Source organism: Lathyrus oleraceus, chromosome 6 (genome assembly GCF_024323335.1).
Source record: "Lathyrus oleraceus cultivar Zhongwan6 chromosome 6, CAAS_Psat_ZW6_1.0, whole genome shotgun sequence".
In the NCBI taxonomy this organism is placed as follows: Eukaryota; Viridiplantae; Streptophyta; class Magnoliopsida; order Fabales; family Fabaceae; genus Lathyrus; species Lathyrus oleraceus.
Window position 1 is genome coordinate 455,762,751 of NC_066584.1, and position 21,317 is coordinate 455,784,067.

A 21,317-nucleotide genomic window follows, 5' to 3' on the forward strand; every position below is an offset into this window, starting at 1 on the left:
AGTAGTAGTTAATAGCCACCAAAATGAAACGATGTCCGTTCGAAGCTTTGGGCTCAATCATGCCAATCATGTCAATTTCCAACATGGAGAAGGGCCATGGAGAGGAAATGATGTTCAACAGTGTCGGAGGAACATGAATCTTATCCGCATAAATTTGACACTTGTGGCATTCCTTCACAAACTTGCAACAGTAAGATTCCATTGTCAGCTAATACTAACCTGCTCGCAACATTTTCTTTGCCATAGCATGTCCGTTGGAATGAGTACCAAAGGAACCTTCATGGATTTCAGCCATCAATAAGTCTGCTTCGTGTTTGTCCACGCGTCTGAGCAGAACCATATCGAAGTTTCTTTTGTAAAGCACATCACCATTCCGGTGAAAATTGTCGGCTAATCTTCTCAAAGTCTTCTTATCTTTCAAAGATGCCCCAGACGGGTAAATCTGATTTTGGAGGAAACACTTGATATCATAATACCACGGCTTTTCATCTTTGACTTCTTCAACAATAAACATATGAGTTGGCCTATTAAGATGCATCACAGTCAAATTGGGAACCTCATTCCAATATTTTACCACAATTATCGAAGCCAAAGTTGCAAGAGCATCTGCCATCCGGTTTTCATCTCGAGGGATATGATGAAACTCAACCTTTATAAAGAAAGTTGAAATCATCCTTTCATAATCTCTATATGGTATCAAATCTGGTTGATTTGTCTCCCATTCACCTTTGATATGATTCACAACCAAAGCTAAATCTCCATAGATGTCCAAATATTTAATTATGAGATCAATGGCCTCTTCAAGCCCCATAATGCAAGCTTCATACTCATCCATATTATTTGTACACTTAAAAGTCAATCTTGCTGTAAACGGGAAATGTGTGCCTTGAGGATTAATAATCATTGCCCCAATGCCATTACAATATTGATTAACAGCTCCATTAAATACCATGCCCCAACGGGAACCAGGCTTTGGCCCTTCTTCAATCAATGGTTGATCACAATCCTTCATTTTCAATTACAAGATCTCTTCATCAGGAAAATCATATTGCACTGACTGGTAATCTTCAATTGGTTGGTGAGCCAAATGGTCAGCCAAGACACTACCCTTAATTGCTTTCTGAGATCAGTATTCAATATCATACTCTGATAACAACATCTTCCAATGGGAAATCCTCCCAGTTAAAGCAGGCTTCTCAAAAATTTACTTGATTGGATCCATTTTGGATATCAACCAAGTAGTATGATTCAACATATACTGACACACACGCTTAGCAGCCCAAGCCAATGCGTAACAAGTTTTCTCAAGCATAGAGTACCGAGTCTCATAGTCGGTGAACTTCTTACTAAGGTAGTAGATTGCATATTCTTTCTTTCCAGTCTCATCTTGCTGACCAAGAACACAACTCATACTTTCATCAAGCACAGTCAAATACATGATAACGGTCTTTGATCGGGAAAATAACAAGTGTACTATTTTTCCTTTTATAGTAATAATGGGGAAATTCTCTGAATGTCGATCTCAAGGACTGCAAGTTAATATTGAGTTTAAATTATTATTCAATTGAACAAAAAGTATTAATTTGGTTTTTAGGTGTAAAAATATACTAATAAAAGTAAAGATAAATAATGATGAAAATAAGGGTTTATAGAGAAAAAGGAACAATGCCAGGGAAGGTGTGTGATTTATCCCTGTAACAACTCTGAGTCACTATTGCATCAACAAATATCAATTACTACCAGTTCTTAAGGGTATTTTCTCCCAAGTCCTTGGTGAGAAAACCTTTAATCAATCTACCCTAATTTCCATGTCCATATCCAATTAGGGTGAAGTTAAGCTATATAATATCAAGAATACTCTGGTTCATACAGGGTATCCCTAGTCCTAGGTGATATCTACTGTAGAGTAACCTTATGAAAACCTTATCAATGGCGGTCCAGCCTAATTGATAACCACAAATCAATCTCGATTGGTCCGAAAGAGAAAGCAATAAACACATCAAAAGGTTACCGTAAAAACAATATTATAAATGCAAATGTAAACTCAAATTCGTTGCAATTCTAAATCAGGGACACCCCCTAGCATTTGGGGGTTTAGCTACTCATATTGTTTAAAACACATTCAAGATAAAAATTACACATTACAAGTAATTGGATGACTTTGATCTTCAATCGCTCCCTCTCATGAAAACCTTCAGCTCTCCGAATGCCTTGATCTCTGTAATCCTTGATTGCTTCATAATACTGTGTTTTGCCGTATTCCCAAGATGTTTTTTCCTTTGGCAGAAGACCCTCTTTTATAGTGAAAATTCCAAGCAGCAGTTGGACATGTCCAAAAGTATCTCTGAAAAAGCCCGACGAATAAAAGCTCGAGAAAAATTGAATTTTTGGGCTTGAGCTAACACGGCCCGTGTCAGCTGACACGGGTGGCTGTGTCATCCTACTGTCCTGGATGACACGCCCATGGCAGGGGTGACACGGTTGCTTGAGGTGCCTGACACGGATTGTGTCAGCTAACACGGGTGGCCGTGTTAGGCCTCCTATATCGGGGTTTTCTGCTTCTCTGCTTGCCGGAATCTCGCATTGTCTCGTTCTGAGTCCCCTAGCTCTTCTGCTTGGACCTGTCGGACAAAAACACAGTTATCCCACGCATAAAATCACTAAAATATAAGTAAAACATAACAATGATAAAAATGCTTAAATAAAATGACAGAAGTAAAACTAACTCGAAACGTATCATAAATGCTTGCACAGTGTGTCAAAAGCCTCTATTTCGTGTCGGATCTGCAACGAAAACTCAATGTAAATGGTAACTGATCAGTCTTTCTTCCACAGGCGGAGACAAAATCATAGGCTCAAGCAGATATTCTTTGATACTGTCAAAAGCTTTCTGGCAGTCTTCGGTCCAATCACAAGACTAATCTTTCCGAAGAAGCTTGAATATAGGCGCACATGTGGCAGTCATATGTGAAATGAATCTTGAGATATAATTCAAGCGGTCGAGAAAACCTATGACTTGCTTCTCAGTTATGTGCGCAGGCATCTCTTGTATTGCTTTGACCTTGGCGGGATCAACTTCAATACCCTTCTCGCTTACAATAAAGTCCAACAACTTACCAGAACGAACACCAAAAGTTCACTTATTGGGATTAAAGTGGGGTTATATTTCCTTAAACGCTGGAATAGTTTCAACAAATGCTCAACATGTTCTTCCTTATCAATAGATTTAGCAATCATATCATCAACATAGACTTAGATCTTTTTATGCATCATATCATGAAAAAGAGTAGTCATTGCTCTTTGGTAAGTTGCACCAACATTCTTCAAACCGAAAGGCATCACTCTATAATAGAATGTTTCCCAAGGTGTAATGAATATGGTCTTCTCCATATCTTCGAGTGCCATCTTGATTTGATTATATCCGAAAAACCCGTCCATAAACGAAAAGAATTTGAATTTAGTTGTATTGCCTACCAACATATCAATGTGTGGTAGAGGGAAATCATCTTTTGGACTGGCTTTATTCAAATCTCTGTAATCGACGCACATACGGACTTTTCCATCCTTCTTTAGAACAGGTACAATATTGGCCACCCACTGCAGATATTTAGCAGAAACAAGGAAACTGACATCAATATGCTTTTGCACTTCTTCTTTGATCTTTACTGCCATATCAGGATGAGTTCTTCTCAATTTCTGCTTGACTGGAGGGCATTCTGGCTTCAGCGGCAATCTATGCTCCACAATCTCATAATCTAAACCAGTCATGTCGATAGGACTAAGCAAACACATCTGAGTACTCTCGGAGAAGATCAATCAACCCCTTCTTAACTTTAGGACACAGTCGAGACCCAATCTTGACTTCCTTCACATCATCCTTGGAACTCAAGTTGACTAACTCCATCTGCTCTTCGAATGGCTGAATGGCTTTTCCCTCATGCTCAAGAAGACGAGACAATTCATCAGATACCTCCTCATCACTTTCCTCTTCAGCCTCAAACACAGGGAATTCAAAATTTGGAGAAGGAGAAGGATCATTGTATTCAATGGGGTTAGAAACCAACCTACATAATGATTTGATATTTTGATTTTAGAGAAGTGAATTGTGACCAAATATTATGCAGATGGACAAATTTATTTATTTATTTATGTTTTTTGTGATTACCATTTTCAGAATAAAGCAAAAAGTAAAAACCAAAATCATAGATGTGGATGAATAGAATTATATTTTAGTGATGATCAAATTTGAAAATGCTTGAACAATGTTCACTTCTCCCTTAGGCATAAGAGAAGGATTTTCAAAAACAAATAGAAGCAATTACTTAGATCGATGCACAATAATAGGAACATCAACAACAGTCCAATTGTTGCAAGCTTTTCCATGCGTCACAAAATTGGTGTAGTCTTCATCTTTATCACCTTCGATCATAACAACTAAGTGTTGCTCATTACCATGAATGAACCCTCCGCTACAGAAAGTGGGTTGCGCATCTTCAGCTTTAACCACAGATGAACCTCGCTGGAAACCCAAACTGGATCTGCTCTTGTTGTCGTAGACCTCTACCATATGTCCCCACTGAGCAGACTTACCATCCTCAACAATTCTCTGTGCATCTTTGAATGAGGACATGGGTGCCCCAACTCTCTTTTCCTCAGCAAAATACAAGGCTTGAAATGGAGTTCCAATCTCATCCTCGGCTTCTACATAAGAGAAAGATGACAGGTGGCTTACCAACAAAGCCTTCTCCCCTCCAACAATAACAAGCTTTCCATTCTTAATAAACTTGAGCTTCTGATGCAAGTTGAAGTAACGACTCCTGCCTCATGAATCCATGGCCTTCCCAACAAGCATCTATAGGCCGGGTGGATATCCATTACTTGGAAAGTAATTTGGAAATCACTCGGACCTATCTTCATTGGCAAGTCGACCTCGCCGATCACAGTTTTGCGAGAACCGTCAAAAGCTTTGACGATCACGCCACTATATCTCATCGGAGCTCCTTGATATGACAACCTTGACAGGGTTGACTTCGGAATTACATTCAACAAAGACCCGGTGTCTACCAACACATTCGACAAAGCGTCATCTTTGCGATTCATCAAAATATGCAAAGCCAAGTTATGATTTCTTCCTTCCTCGGGGAGTTCTTCATCACAAAAGCTGAGATTGTTGCAGGACGTGATGTTAGCCACAATATGATCAAACTGATCCGCCGTAACATAATGTTCCATATAATATTGCTTTAGCACTTTCTCCAGTGCTTCTCTGTGCGCTTCTGAGTTCATTAGTGTCGTACCCCAATTTTGTCCGGGCATTTTTAATTTCTAGTAGAATTAATTTCATTTCGATCTAGCATCATACACATAACATGACACACATCTGCATCATGAATAAACACCTGAAATGTCAGTCAGAATGAATTTATTTGGGAATACAGAAAATCGGTTGAATTGTCAAAATTTGAGGAAAGACTGTATTTTTAATAGGTATATTTTGTCCTGACAAGTTTAGTGTGACGGGTTTAATTTTTCTGAATAAAAAGTGGTACTCGATTTCTTTTTTTTAATTAATTGGTCAAATTTTCAAATTTAGCTATTTAATTAGATTTTTGGTTAGTTTTTAATATTAGTTAATTTTTTCTTTTTATTAGTTGATTTTTAAATATTAGTTTTTTCAATTAAATATTAGTTAGAGTTTTTAATATTAGTTAGTTTTTTTTTTTTTGTATTAATTTAAGAATTAGTTAGTTGTTAGTTAATTTTTAAGTTAGTTGGTTTTTTTTATTATTTTTAATTAGTTTTTATATTAGATTTTGTAAATATTAAGTAGAAACATTAGTTAATTCTCTTATATATTAGTTAGATCTTTTTTTAAAAATATTAATTAGTTTCTTATTAGTTTTTATTTTATTGTATTATTTTAATTAATTTTTAAGTATTAGTTAATTTTTGTTTATATATATTAGGTAGATTTTTTTTTTAGGATAATTAAATATATATTGCATTGGATTCCTTTTTATAAAAGACAAAAATTTTCTTCTCTCAGTAACAAATCTCCAACGTCTCTCACGCGTACACACTTCTCATTGTCCCACTATCCATCCCACTACCTCTGCTCTCACTGTACGAAGGAAAAAAGAAAAAGACACAAAAAAAATTTCTTTATCTCTCACGCTCAGATCCCCTCTCTCATTCACGGACCATTCACTATTCACCCATCACTCACAATTCCTCTTCACTCTCACCGAAAACCCTCCAATCGTTCCATCACCCCACGCTCACCTCCACCAGTCAAAACCCTTCATCACCATCAACCTTCCACCAACTGAAACGCACAAGCTCTTCGCGACGCTTTCGCCGGCGAATCCGTTTCAATCGTTTCCGTCACCGTCAAAACCTCACCCTCTTCATCGCTTCCCACACAAATCCTTCAAACCTCGCCGTCAAACCACAAGAAACCCCTTCCGTCGCGCTCTCACCGACAAACCCATCCAAAACCCTTCATCGCTCCGCCTTAACCCTCAAAACCCACACGAAGCTCAGCCGTTAACCCCCTCAACTCACCAAACGACAAACCCTTATCACCGCCGGCAACCCGTGCTTCGCCTTCAACCGCGTATCCTCCGCACCTCTTGTTCCAACTCTGTTCGGACAGCTGCGAGTTGGCAAGGCGTTTTAGATTGTAAAACTGTTTGGTTTTAATTCTTTTGTTTATGCAGATAATGGTTTGGAATGAAAGGCTAAAAAGCACCGGATTCATTTCACCAACTATGGAGTTTCAAGTTTAACAAGCACTTCGAGACGTTGACGCCCTATTTTTGCATTCGGTAATCTTTTTGAACTGAAAACATTGATTGCAATCGGTTCATGTTCTGATGCTGTTTTGGTTATTGAATCATGTGTAGAACTCAAAAATTAATGTCGGCATTTTGATTGCATTACGCATCGGCTTTACTGTAGAAGTTTATTTCGATTCCATATGTTTCATGACAGAATGTGTTTTGGAATAAGTGTTGGATTTATGTCGACATCGCGGTAATCCTGTAAAAAAATTAAGTTGTTCTTATTATGTTGGTAACTCTTACTGCTTTCTTTTTTCAGTAGAAACATATAATGTGATAGTACTACTTTCGGTAGTCTTTAAGTCATTTTCATTATGTTGGATACTTTGAAAAAAGCACATATTGCAGGAAGGCCTATGTATCTGTCATGAATGGACGATTGGCATATCAATTTTAGAGTTGTGAATGACTTGGTTTTAGAAATGCTTCTTCTTGGTTTAGTTACTGGATTTTCACGTTTTTCTTCTAGTCATTATTAATTTACCTTTATTTCAGTATAAGGTTTTCATTGTTTTGGATAGGTCTTGAGAATCATATTTGATATGTTTGGTCTTTAGAATTGTCCATTTTTTTTAGTTGATTAATTAATGATTACCTTATGGTTTAAATTTGTTAATTACATTTGATTATTTTATTAAGGATCAATTTAACTTGTTGATCAATTAATCTTGATACTCCCTTCAAATTATCTTAGTTAATTAATTCGACTACATGCTAATTAATTCACCCTTATTCATTTAATTGTTTGTCAATCTTGCATCTTGACCAATATCATATGTGTATTATAACTCAGAATTGGATTAACTTCTTCCACAATTACCAACTTCACATTATTTCATCATCACTTTCCAAACCATCTTTTCATAAATCATTTTTTTTCAATTTCAATTTTATTTCAATTCATCAACACAAATAAATTTCATAAACACAAATCACTTTTCTTCAAATAACTCAATTTCAAAACTCATTTCATTCACAACTTCAAGTTATTTTTCAAATCAAATTCAATTTCAAAGAGAATTTTTCTAAACATAAACTTGGGTTGAAAAGGAGATAGGAAGCGTACGCTTCACTATTTCTCAAGCACTTGAACAATTGGCGTACGCCATATTGCGCGAGTTCTTGTCACCCAACTAAATCTTAAATCATAACAATTTCAAAGCACTTTTCAAATTCAAATTATTCAAACCATTTTTCAAATCAATATAACTTCTAAACTCAAATCATTTTCCAAACCAATTCAATTTCGAAGGAATTTTCTCTTAAACATAAACTTGGGATGAAAAGGAGATAGGAAGCGTACGCTTCACTATTTCTCAATTACTCGAATAATTGGCGTACGCCATATTGCGCGAGTTCTTGTCATCCGATTAAATCTACAATCATACAATTTCAAATCACTCTTCCAAATGAAGTATAATTTCCGAATTCAAATCAATTTTCAAACTATTCAATTTCAAAATCATTTTCTCTTAATATAAACTTGGGATGAAAAGGAGATAGGAAGCGTACGCTTCACTATTTCTCAAGCACTCGAATAATTGGCGTACGCCATATTGCGCGAGTTCTTGTCACCCGATTAACAATTCAAATCATAATATTTCAAGTCATAACTACAAATTCTACAACCATTTAATTCTAAATTTTAGATGAAAAGAGGATAGGAGGCGTACGCCTCACTATCTTTCGATTATTCGAATAATTGGCGTACGCCACATTGCTCGAATCTTCGTCATCAAACTTAAAACACAATCAAATCTTCTAAATCAACTACAAACTCCAAATCCTTTTAAATTCCTTATTTCAGATAAAAAGAGGATAGGAGGCGTACGCCTTACTATCTTTCGATTATTTGACTAATTGGCGTACGCCACATTGCTCGAATCTTCGTCATCAAAATCCAAACCTACCAAAATACAAATTATTCTCGCGAATCAAATACTAACATCCAAACATATCTTTCTTAAATTAAACTACGGATGATAAAAGATGGGAGGCGTACGCCTCACCATCTCTCGATTATTTGGATAATTGGCGTACGCCATATTGCACAAATTATCGACTTCCGACTAAAACACGCTAAATAAACTTGGATAAGGGAATAGGTGGCGTACGCCTCATTATTCCTTGAATAAGCAAGTAGGAGGCGTACGCCTCACTACCGTGCATATTCAACATCCACAAACAAACTTTCGATAAAAATTCGAACGAAAAAGGGAATAGAAGGCGTACGCCTTATTACTCCTCGAGAGAATTGGACGATTGGTATACACCACATTGCTCAATCTTTCGTCGTTCTTCAAAATATCTCAAACCAATCAAACCTAATTTCTCGCCTCCGAGCGATCGAAACCAAATCAAACACCAAACACATCAATTCAACTTGTCACCCCCGCGCGACCAAAACCCATTCAAAAGAACACTGTCAATCCTTTCTAATGCGCACAACAAACCAGTGCTAGAGCCTCCCCCGAGAGTAGACATGCCAGCGTTTAGCCGTTAGAACGCCGACCTATACAGTCGTTCATCAAAACAAAACACACCAAATATTCGTAGTAGCCCGAACTACGAATGCTCTGATTTCCTTATTGCACCATAAGGATACGTAGGCAGGAGATTGCTGTATCTTCGCGAGCACACTAATAAAAAACCTCCCATTTCCCCCTCCTGAGGTCTTCACCCATATCTAATCATCAATTCTAATCACTCGAAGCAATCAGAATAAACAGTCAATTAACAGTCAAATAGCAAAATCAGACTAAGAGGTTCCCGTTGAGTACAACGGACGTAAGGGGTGCTAATACCTTCCCCTTACGTAATCGACTCCCGAACCCGAATATGGTTGCGACGACCATTATTCCTTTTTCTTAACGGTTTTCTCGATATTTTCCTATTCCTTCATTGGAATGAATAAAGTTCGGTGGCGACTCTGTTCGAACTAACATTTTTCCGCGTCCTATCGCGAGGGATCGCATTATCATCATTTTTGAGGTGCGACAGACTGGCGACTCTGCTGGGGACCCTGCTCCAAGCAAGAGAGAGTCTAGCCTAACTTAGTCTGATTTTGCTATGACTGTTGGAAGATATTCTTTCTTTCCATACTTATTTCTCTGTATTCTTTTCTGATTGCTTGTGTTGTATGTATTTTCCTTGATACTTTCATATGGGGCTGATGTATGCTGTGAGATAAGCTTCACCCCTGAGCTTCGAGAAGAACTTAGAACCCGGAGTTGTGTAGTATTGAACCGAGGGGCGTACGCCTATTGGGACAATACGAAGACTCCACCTAGAGTAGATCTGTTTGGAGTTTCCATCATAATATGGCTAGCCCATCATTGCGGTGGAGGTTCTAAACACGATCCGTGACTCTAGGGACCTCGCCTTAAAACCAAGTTTTGTTTTCATAATCGGTGATTATGTAGTGTTGAGCCGAAGGGTGTACACCCTGTTCGTACAATACGAGAATCCCACTTAGATTAGATCATTTCAGAACTCCCATCACGATGTGGCTAGCCCACCATTGCGAGGAAGTTTTGAACTTGATCCGTGAGTCTAAGTTCCTTCCTTGAAAACATAACTTTAGAACCTACCTTTGGGAATTTCTAGTGATCAGAGAAACCCATACTTCTTCCTGTTATCCTGACGTACCCGACGTGTGAATAATTTTGAGTCTGTATTCCTCTGTGAAAATCATGGCAAAATTTCATGCATTTGCATATCATCAGCATGCATTGCATATCATTATCCAGGAACAGAAACTTACACCATATTCTCCCCTTGTCCAGTAAACGCTGACTACTCGACACCGGTACGAGACACGCCGCAACTACAAGATGACACTTGAACAACTTGAAGCTAACCAGGTTTCGATGAGAACGGACATTGACTCCATGCAGGCAAAGATGGATCGCTTGCTTGAGACCATGTTACTCTTGGCCCAGAAGGAGAAGGATGCTGAGACTAACGCCGAAGCCAGGAAAATTGCTGCCCAATTTGGATCACCATCGCTCAGTATCCCTGGAGTAACTGACCTTGATGGTAATCCTGCCCATCCTGAAGGAGGACCGATCCTTATTCCTGTTCCCATGGTCAACCTGAACCCCCATGAGCATTCTGCTACATCTGCTCGACATGGATCCATGATGGGTGATGAAGATCCATATGATGCCTTCTTCATGCCACCACCCGCCAAACCTGCTGTTGGAGGTCTCCCAGACCCAACTGTTGATAGACTCCATGCTTTGGAAGAGAAATTCAAGTCCTTGGAGGTTCACACTACTCCCGGTTTGGACGCCGTTGATATGTGCCTGGTGCCAGGTTTGGTGATTCCACAAAAATTCAAAGTCCCGGACTTTGACAAATACAAGGGAATCAGCTGCCCAAGAACTCACCTCAGAGCCTACTGCCGCAAGATGGCTGCCCACATCAGTAATGATCAACTCCTGATTCATTACTTCCAAGATAGTCTCAGTGGGGCATCTTTGGAGTGGTACATGCAACTAGAGAGAGGTCAGGTCCAATCATGGAGAGACCTTGCTGAAGCATTCCTAAGGCATTATCAGTACAACACTGATCTAGCACCCAATCGCACACAGCTGCAAGACATGATTCAGCGTAACAATGAGTCATTCAAGGAATACGCTCAGCGTTGGAGAGAGCTAGCAGCTCGTGTTCAACCTCCTCTCCTTGACAAAGAACTGATTGACATGTTTATGGGAACTCTGCATACCCAATACATGGAGAAAATGGTCGGATCCAGCTTTCCAACTTTTGCTGAGGTTGTCTCCGTGGGAGAACGAATTGAAAGCCAAATCAAGAAGGGAAAGCTACCTTGTGCTGCCAATGCTTCAAGCGGGATGAAGAAACCTTATCCTAATCTCCCAAAGAAGCCAAAAGGTCAGACCAATGCCATAATGAGAGGAGGAGGATATAGGGCACCTTCATATGCTCCTATTCCTTACGATCAGGTTGCCGCTGTCATCCCGACACCCTATCAACGACAATATCAACGGCCATATCAACAGCCGGCTTACCAGCAGCCGCATCAGAATCAACAGCAACGTGCTCCACAACCACGTCCACCTAACCAGCAGAAGGCAAGGAGGCCAGAAAGACATTTCGATCCTTTGCCAGTGTCATACAGCAAGATCCTCCCTCACCTATTAAAGGATGGATCGGTTGTTCTAAAGGAGATAACACCTGCAACTCCACCATATCCTCCAGGCTACGACGCCAATGCTCACTGTGAATATCACATGGGTGTCCCAGGGCACACAATAGAGAATTGTAAGGCTTTCAAGCACAAGGTTCAAGATTTGATTGACAGTAAAGCACTTACATTCACGCCAGTGAGGCCAAACGTTGCAACAAACCCCATGCCAGCGCATGCAGAGTCGAGTGAAGCTCGAAGGTAAAGCTTCCCACCGGCCTGAACAAGATTCCGCCGAAGAATCCGAAGATTAAGTCCTGTTCATTTGAATGAAGGCAATCATTATGCCAATTTTACCATTTTGCATTCTTGTAATTTGTTCTTGTTTGTTTAAGTACTGTATTGCTTTAAACATTGTTATTTGTATTTGGTTTTATTAATGTGATGATTATGCATGCTTTGAATCAATCCTTCATATTCACTCATCTATCACCTTTGCAAAACACAAACACATACTTTTCCGCTTCACCTTCTTTATCACACTATTGTTAGTAAATGTTGGAGGGAGGATGACGAAAACAAAATACTCATAATTGCTGATTGAATGCTTTCGGATAAAATCCTACTGATGATGTACAGGCATTGTTTCAAATCCCCAAACATTGGAGAGATAAGGAGTTAATCCCTAGTCAACCACTTCGAGCCTAGAAGTAGGAGTTTCTTTCGGATCTACAAACCCTTACGCTTAACCAGGGGCAGGGTAGTGTTCAGTTGATTTGACTACATATTCAAATTACCAAGATGAAATATCCCATACGAGGATCAACCATATGACATTCTTCACACACATCCTGAAGTGTCGAAGGAACCATCAAATCCAAATTTTATGTCGGTTGTTCTTCAATGACCAATGACTTGGCAGTCACAATTTAAAAAAAAAATCAAAAGAAAAGGCCCGCTAAGTCGAACACCTTGAAAGGAGACTTAGGCAAAAACAGGGGCAATCCCGATGGATTAAAGCTTCGACAAGCGGTCCATGCAAAAATTAGGGATCAAAACAAAAATCGAAAGAGACAATGAAAGTCTCCAACAAAACAAAACAAGATTCAGTGACCACCATACCAAAATCAAAGGGTCACCGACATCCAAAAAAGAAATAAGGTGGCTGCCATTCCAAGAGACCTTGAATCACCATCTTTATCCTTACACCTGCAAAAAACGAATGTGTGTGAATTAACTGAACATAGGATTGGAGATCATCATGAAGAAGGGGTGGGTTAAAATAAACTTTGAGCCTTATATCCTTTTGTTTCAATAACCATGAACCAAGCCACGTTACAACCTTCAAAAGACCTAATTGAAGTAAGGTTTATTCTGAAAGCATACTATAGCAAGGTTGAGTAAACTGACTCCTAAAGGTTTGCTAATATTCCATTCTCACTATATCATTCACACGCTAGCTAAATCTAGCACCACGATTGGACACATGATCCACTCGCCACACACTACCACGACACTCCAAATGAATGATTGTTTTTCAAAACTTGCATAACAGTTGCATTAACATCACCATTTCTTGGATAACAATTCTTAATTGTCAGTCAGTACTTGACATCGAGAAAATTCCAACAAGGGGCAATTCGAATGGCACTTGATCGTTGGTGTAGACATGAATCAAGACCATCCTGTGAATCAGGGGCATGGCATCATCTTGATTATATTGAACTAAGAAGTAGTCAGTATAAGGCGAATCTCCAAGCATCGGTTGATCAGGGAGGAAAAACACTTCAATACTCAGTACGTCTATGGCAAGCCCTCAAAGGCTAATCAGGGGCAGACCATTGCTAGAATCAGACATTGAACGAAACAGATTTAGACCACGTCATTGGATAACCACTTCCAAGGTTTCCTTTCAAGGAGAATTCCTTTGAACACCCTACAGTCAGGGGCAAGACAAGTTGCAAGGGGCAGTTTCCCTTCATACCTTCAAGTCAGTCAAGCAGATTGCGTCATACACTAGTAACTGCTTGAATTCACAACCAAGATGTCGATAGTTCATACCAGTACAACATCATATGTTGACAAGAATCCTTGCAGCACGTCAAGGGCACAATCATCATGCGTTGATCACGTCGCTATGCTCAGTTACAGGCTGAATGCATCAGAAGAAGAACTGAGATCTTCTCGAAGACAAATACACAACATATCAGCAAGAGATTAAACTTGGGGCACCAAGAGTATCCGCATCCATTGCGTGTTCATCACATCATCAACTACCGAGTGTCGGGAAGTCAGATCCTTTCACCCATCAATAGCTCAATCCACATTGACAACTATAAAAATCCCAAAGCCCACCTTGCTGGCATCCACACAAAAACAGATACAACCAACACTGGTTTCCAAAAATACATCGCCTTTGAAAAGGGGGGCCAGTCCCAAACAAGCCAATCAGTATTTGCATTCAAACATGCATCACATGCATCACATGCATCACCTCATACATAACGCATACATATCATCCATGTACATAACACGAATCAAAATCCAAGGGTTAGTCGTAGGCATCAAGGCCAATCCTCAGTCGAGTCATTGTCACTTCTTTTGAGTGAGTTCCTACCCACTATTGGGCATTCCCCATTGAGTTACATCTTTCAACCTTTTGTTGATAAGACGTTATCCTCAGCTAAGTCAAACATTGTTTCTTCCAAACACTTACCTTGTTTCACGTTGAGCGTCCCTCAATGAGTCGTTTCCTGTAACCTTTTGTTGACAGAAATTACATCTCCCCAGAGAATATTGGTTTTGCAACCTTTTGTTGTGGATACCCTGAGCAGTCTCATCCAGCAATGATCCAACACTACCCAACAAGTCAGGCTTATTGAACTTTTTCAGTAGCCTTGTTTTCCAATATTGTTCTCACTGTCATCCTTTTGGTGAAAGTTCATTAAGGAATAATATTAATCATCACCTTGTCTACAATCACCGTTATCCTTTCGGTAATGGTAAATCCTTGACATTTGTGATCTTACTGTCATCCTTTTGGTGTCGAAGATCCTTGGAGTTTTGGTCCAACCTTCATCCTTTTGGTGAATGGTGACCTCTACAATTATTACAGCCTACCGTCATCCTTTTGGTGTCGGCGATCCTTATGGTGATAAGCAATCCTTGTCATGTTGGTTCAATCATCATCCTCTTGGTGATGACGTCCAGTTCAATCTAAAATCATCCTTTTGGTGATAGAGACTATGGAATTCAGTTTAAGCTATCATCCTTTTGGTGATAGTGACATATCGAAAGTCCAACCCCGCTGTCATCCTTTTGGTGTCAGTAATATTTGAAGTTATTATAACTTATTATCATCCTTTTGGTGGTAACAAGTTTTGAAGTTATGATTCCACCTTCATCCTTTTGGTGATGGTGATTGTTGATTCATTATCATCCTTTTGGTGATAACGAGTTATGTTATACCTTCATCCTTTTGGTGATAGTGACATATCGAAAGTCCAACCCCGCTGTCATCCTTTTGGTGTCAGTAATATTTGAAGTTATTATAACTTATTATCATCCTTTTGGTGGTAACAAGTTTTGAAGTTATGATTCCACCTTCATCCTTTTGGTGATGGTGATTGTTGATTCATTATCATCCTTTTGGTGATAACGAGTTATGTTATACCTTCATCCTTTTGGTGATGGTGATTGTTGACTTCTTATCATCCTTTTGGTGGTAACTAAGTTTTGTCGTTTGACAATACCTTCATCCTTTTGGTGATGGTGATTGTTGACTTCTTATCATCCTTTTGGTGATAACAAGTTTGTGTCTTGATCCTACCTTCATCCTTTTGGTGATGGTGATCAGTTGCGTGAGTGCTTATTATCATCCTTTTGGTGGTAACTAAGTTTTGTCGTTTGACAATACCTTCATCCTTTTGGTGATGGTGATTGTTCACTTCTTATCATCCTTTTGGTGATAACAAGTTTGTGTCTTGATCCTACCTTCATCCTTTTGGTGATGGCGATCAATTGTGTGTGTGACTTATTATCATCCTTTTGGTGGTAACGAGTTTTGTCGTTTGACAATACCTTCATCCTTTTGGTGATGGTGATTGTTGACTTATTATCGTCCTTTTGGCGATAAAAGTTGTGTCTTTTAATTATACCTTCATCCTTTTGGTGATGGTGATTGTTGACTTCTTGTCATCCTTTTGGTGATAACAAGTTTGTGTCTTGATCTTACCCTCATCCTTTTGGTGATGGCGATCATCTGCTTGTGTGCTTATTATCATCCTTTTGGTGGTAACTAAGTTTTGTCGTTTAACAATACCTTCATCCTTTTGGTGATGGTGGTTATCATCCTTTTGGTGATAACAAGTTTGTATCTTGATTATACCTTCATCCTTTTGGTGATGGTGGTTATCATCCTTTTGGTGATAACAAGTTGTGTCTTACCTTCATCCTTTTGGTGATGGTGGTTATCATCCTTTTGGTGATAACCAGTTTGTGTCTTGATTATACCTTCATCCTTTTGGTGATGGTGGTTATCATCCTTTTGGTGATAACCAGTTTGTGTCTTGATTATACCTTCATCCTTTTGGTGATGGTGGTTATCATCCTTTTGGTGATAACAAGTTTGTGTCTAACCTTCATCCTTTTGGTGATGGTGGTTATCATCCTTTTGGTGATAACAAGTTTGTGTTTTAATTATACCTTCATCCTTTTGGTGATGGTGGTTATCATCCTTTTGGTGATAACAAGTCTGTGTCTTGATCCTACCTTCATCCTTTTGGTGATGGTGATCAGTTGCGTGTGTACTTATTATCATCCTTTTGGTGGTAACTAAGTTGTGTCTTTTAACAATACCTTCATCCTTTTGGTGATGGTGATTGTTGGCTTCTTATCATCCTTTTGGTGATAACAAGTTTGTCTTGATCCTACCTTCATCCTTTTGGTGATGGTGATCAATTGCGTGTGTGCTTCTTATCATCCTTTTGGTGATAACAAGTTTGTCTCGATCCTACCTTCATCCTTTTGGTGATGGTAATCAATTGCGTGTGTGCTTATTATCATCCTTTTGGTGATAACAAGGTTTTGTGTCGATCTTACTATCATCCTTTTGGTGATAGGGATCCTTTGAGTTGTGCAGCTTATTATCATCCTTTTGGTGGTAACAAGTTTTATCTTGTATCATACCTTCATCCTTTTGGTGATAGTGATCATTGAGTTTTGACTTATTATCATCCTTTTGGTGATAACAAGTTGTTGTGTGACTATACCTTCATCCTTTTGGTGATGGTGATCATTGAAGTTATTTGACTTATTATCATCCTTTTGGTGATAACAGCTTTGTTGTTGGATCTTACCTTCATCCTTTTGGTGACGGTGATCTCTGAAGTTGATGAGTCAACTATCATCCTTCTGGTGATAGCCTTGATGTTATACTCTTCGTAGTGGGAAATCTTATCAGAATAATCATCATCCTTTTGGTGATGACAACCCTGACAATCGTGGTGAATTACTATCATCCTTTTGGTGATGGCAATTAATCTCTGTCATCCTTTTGGTGTCAGAAAACCGATCCCACCTATGTCTTCACATCAGAAATGACCTGTGCCAGATTTGAATGTTGACTCGAGGGTTGGCATTGATCGAACATCCTACCCCTACTACCTTGGCATCCATTGCATTCTCATCTGCATTGCATTTCAAAGGACAAAATTTGGATCCTTTCGTATTTAATTACCTTCCACCACGAATGTATGATGACCATTGTCATTTTTACCTTCTAGTTCAAGATAATTAAATAGGGGCAGCTGTCGTACCCCAATTTTGTCCGGGCATTTTTAATTTCTAGTAGAATTAATTTCATTTCGATCTAGCATCATACACATAACATGACACACATCTGCATCATGAATAAACACCTGAAATGTCAGTCAGAATGAATTTATTTGGGAATACAGAAAATCGGTTGAATTGTCAAAATTTGAGGAAAGACTGTATTTTTAATAGGTATATTTTGTCCTGACAAGTTTAGTGTGACGGGTTTAATTTTTCTGAATAAAAAGTGGTACTCGATTTCTTTTTTTTAATTAATTGGTCAAATTTTCAAATTTAGCTATTTAATTAGATTTTTGGTTAGTTTTTAATATTAGTTAATTTTTTCTTTTTATTAGTTGATTTTTAAATATTAGTTTTTTCAATTAAATATTAGTTAGAGTTTTTAATATTAGTTAGTTTTTTTTTTTTTTTTGTATTAATTTAAGAATTAGTTAGTTGTTAGTTAATTTTTAAGTTAGTTGGTTTTTTTTATTATTTTTAATTAGTTTTTATATTAGATTTTGTAAATATTAAGTAGAAACATTAGTTAATTCTTATATATTAGTTAGATCTTTTTTAAAAATATAATTAGTTTCTTATTAGTTTTTATTTTATTGTATTATTTTAATTAATTTTTAAGTATTAGTTAATTTTTGTTTATATATATTAGGTAGATTTTTTTTTAGGATAATTAAATATATATTGCATTGGATTCCTTTTTATAAAAGACAAAAATTTTCTTCTCTCAGTAACAAATCTCCAACGTCTCTCACGCGTACACACTTCTCATTGTCCCACTATCCATCCCACTACCTCTGCTCTCACTGTACGAAGGAAAAAAGAAAAAAGACAAAAAAAAATTTCTTTATCTCTCACGCTCAGATCCCCTCTCTCATTCACGGACCATTCACTATTCACCCATCACTCACAATTCCTCTTCACTCTCACCGAAAACCCTCCAATCGTTCCATCACCCCACGCTCACCTCCACCAGTCAAAACCCTTCATCACCATCAACCTTCCACCAACTGAAACGCACAAGCTCTTCGCGACGCTTTCGCCGGCGAATCCGTTTCAATCGTTTCCGTCACCGTCAAAACCTCACCCTCTTCATCGCTTCCCACACAAATCCTTCAAACCTCGCCGTCAAACCACAAGAAACCCCTTCCGTCGCGCTCTCACCGACAAACCCATCCAAAACCCTTCATCGCTCCGCCTTAACCCTCAAAACCCACACGAAGCTCAGCCGTTAACCCCCTCAACTCACCAAACGACAAACCCTTATCACCGCCGGCAACCCGTGCTTCGCCTTCAACCGCGTATCCTCCGCACCTCTTGTTCCAACTCTGTTCGGACAGCTGCGAGTTGGCAAGGCGTTTTAGATTGTAAAACTGTTTGGTTTTAATTCTTTTGTTTATGCAGATAATGGTTTGGAATGAAAGGCTAAAAAGCACCGGATTCATTTCACCAACTATGGAGTTTCAAGTTTAACAAGCACTTCGAGACGTTGACGCCCTATTTTTGCATTCGGTAATCTTTTTGAACTGAAAACATTGATTGCAATCGGTTCATGTTCTGATGCTGTTTTGGTTATTGAATCATGTGTAGAACTCAAAAATTAATGTCGGCATTTTGATTGCATTACGCATCGGCTTTACTGTAGAAGTTTATTTCGATTCCATATGTTTCATGACAGAATGTGTTTTGGAATAAGTGTTGGATTTATGTCGACATCGCGGTAATCCTGTAAAAAAATTAAGTTGTTCTTATTATGTTGGTAACTCTTACTGCTTTCTTTTTTCAGTAGAAACATATAATGTGATAGTACTACTTTCGGTAGTCTTTAAGTCATTTTCATTATGTTGGATACTTTGAAAAAAGCACATATTGCAGGAAGGCCTATGTATCTGTCATGAATGGACGATTGGCATATCAATTTTAGAGTTGTGAATGACTTGGTTTTAGAAATGCTTCTTCTTGGTTTAGTTACTGGATTTTCACGTTTTTCTTCTAGTCATTATTAATTTACCTTTATTTCAGTATAAGGTTTTCATTGTTTTGGATAGGTCTTGAGAATCATATTTGATATGTTTGGTCTTTAGAATTGTCCATTTTTTTTAGTTGATTAATTAATGATTACCTTATGGTTTAAATTTGTTAATTACATTTGATTATTTTATTAAGGATCAATTTAACTTGTTGATCAATTAATCTTGATACTCCCTTCAAATTATCTTAGTTAATTAATTCGACTACATGCTAATTAATTCACCCTTATTCATTTAATTGTTTGTCAATCTTGCATCTTGACCAATATCATATGTGTATTATAACTCAGAATTGGATTGACTTCTTCCACAATTACCAACTTCACATTATTTCATCATCACTTTCCAAACCATCTTTTCATAAATCATTTTTTTTCAATTTCAATTTTATTTCAATTCATCAACACAAATAAATTTCATAAACACAAATCACTTTTCTTCAAATAACTCAATTTCAAAACTCATTTCATTCACAACTTCAAGTTATTTTTCAAATCAAATTCAATTTCAAAGAGAATTTTTTCTAAACATAAACTTGGGTTGAAAAGGAGATAGGAAGCGTACGCTTCACTATTTCTCAAGCACTTGAACAATTGGCGTACGCCATATTGCGCGAGTTCTTGTCACCCAACTAAATCTTAAATCATAACAATTTCAAAGCACTTTTCAAATTCAAATTATTCAAACCATTTTTCAAATCAATATAACTTCTAAACTCAAATCATTTTCCAAACCAATTCAATTTCGAAGGAATTTTCTCTTAAACATAAACTTGGGATGAAAAGGAGATAGGAAGCGTACGCTTCACTATTTCTCAATTACTCGAATAATTGGCGTACGCCATATTGCGCGAGTTCTTGTCATCCGATTAAATCTACAATCATACAATTTCAAATCACTCTTCCAAATGAAGTATAATTTCCGAATTCAAATCAATTTTCAAACTATTCAATTTCAAAATCATTTTCTCTTAATATAAACTTGGGATGAAAAGGAGATAGGAAGCGTACGCTTCACTATTTCTCAAGCACTCGAATAATTGGCGTACGCCATATTGCGCGAGTTCTTGTCACCCGATTAACAATTCAAATCATAATATTTCAAGTCATAACTACAAATTCTACAACCATTTAATTCTAAATTTTAGATGAAAAGAGGATAGGAGGCGTACGCCTCACTATCTTTCGATTATTCGAATAATTGGCGTACGCCACATTGCTCGAATCTTCGTCATCAAACTTAAAACACAATCAAATCTTCTAAATCAACTACAAACTCCAAATCCTTTTAAATTCCTTATTTCAGATAAAAAGAGGATAGGAGGCGTACGCCTTACTATCTTTCGATTATTTGACTAATTGGCGTACGCCACATTGCTCGAATCTTCGTCATCAAAATCCAAACCTACCAAAATACAAATTATTCTCGCGAATCAAATACTAACATCCAAACATATCTTTCTTA

The 21,317-nt window shown here is 37.9% G+C and overlaps 2 long non-coding RNA genes across 2 annotated transcripts; both read left to right on the forward strand.

The window, feature by feature from the left end:
- Window positions 1–6,190: 6,190 nt before the first annotated feature.
- LOC127097129 (uncharacterized) lies at window positions 6,191–20,038 on the forward strand. The gene is made up of 2 exons (XR_007792926.1): window positions 6,191–7,417; window positions 19,927–20,038. It is a non-coding gene; the product is annotated as an uncharacterized LOC127097129 (long non-coding RNA).
- On the forward strand, window positions 18,630–19,794 carry LOC127097131 (uncharacterized). The gene is made up of 2 exons (XR_007792927.1): window positions 18,630–19,335; window positions 19,414–19,794. It is a non-coding gene; the product is annotated as an uncharacterized LOC127097131 (long non-coding RNA).
- Window positions 20,039–21,317: the final 1,279 nt, after the last annotated feature.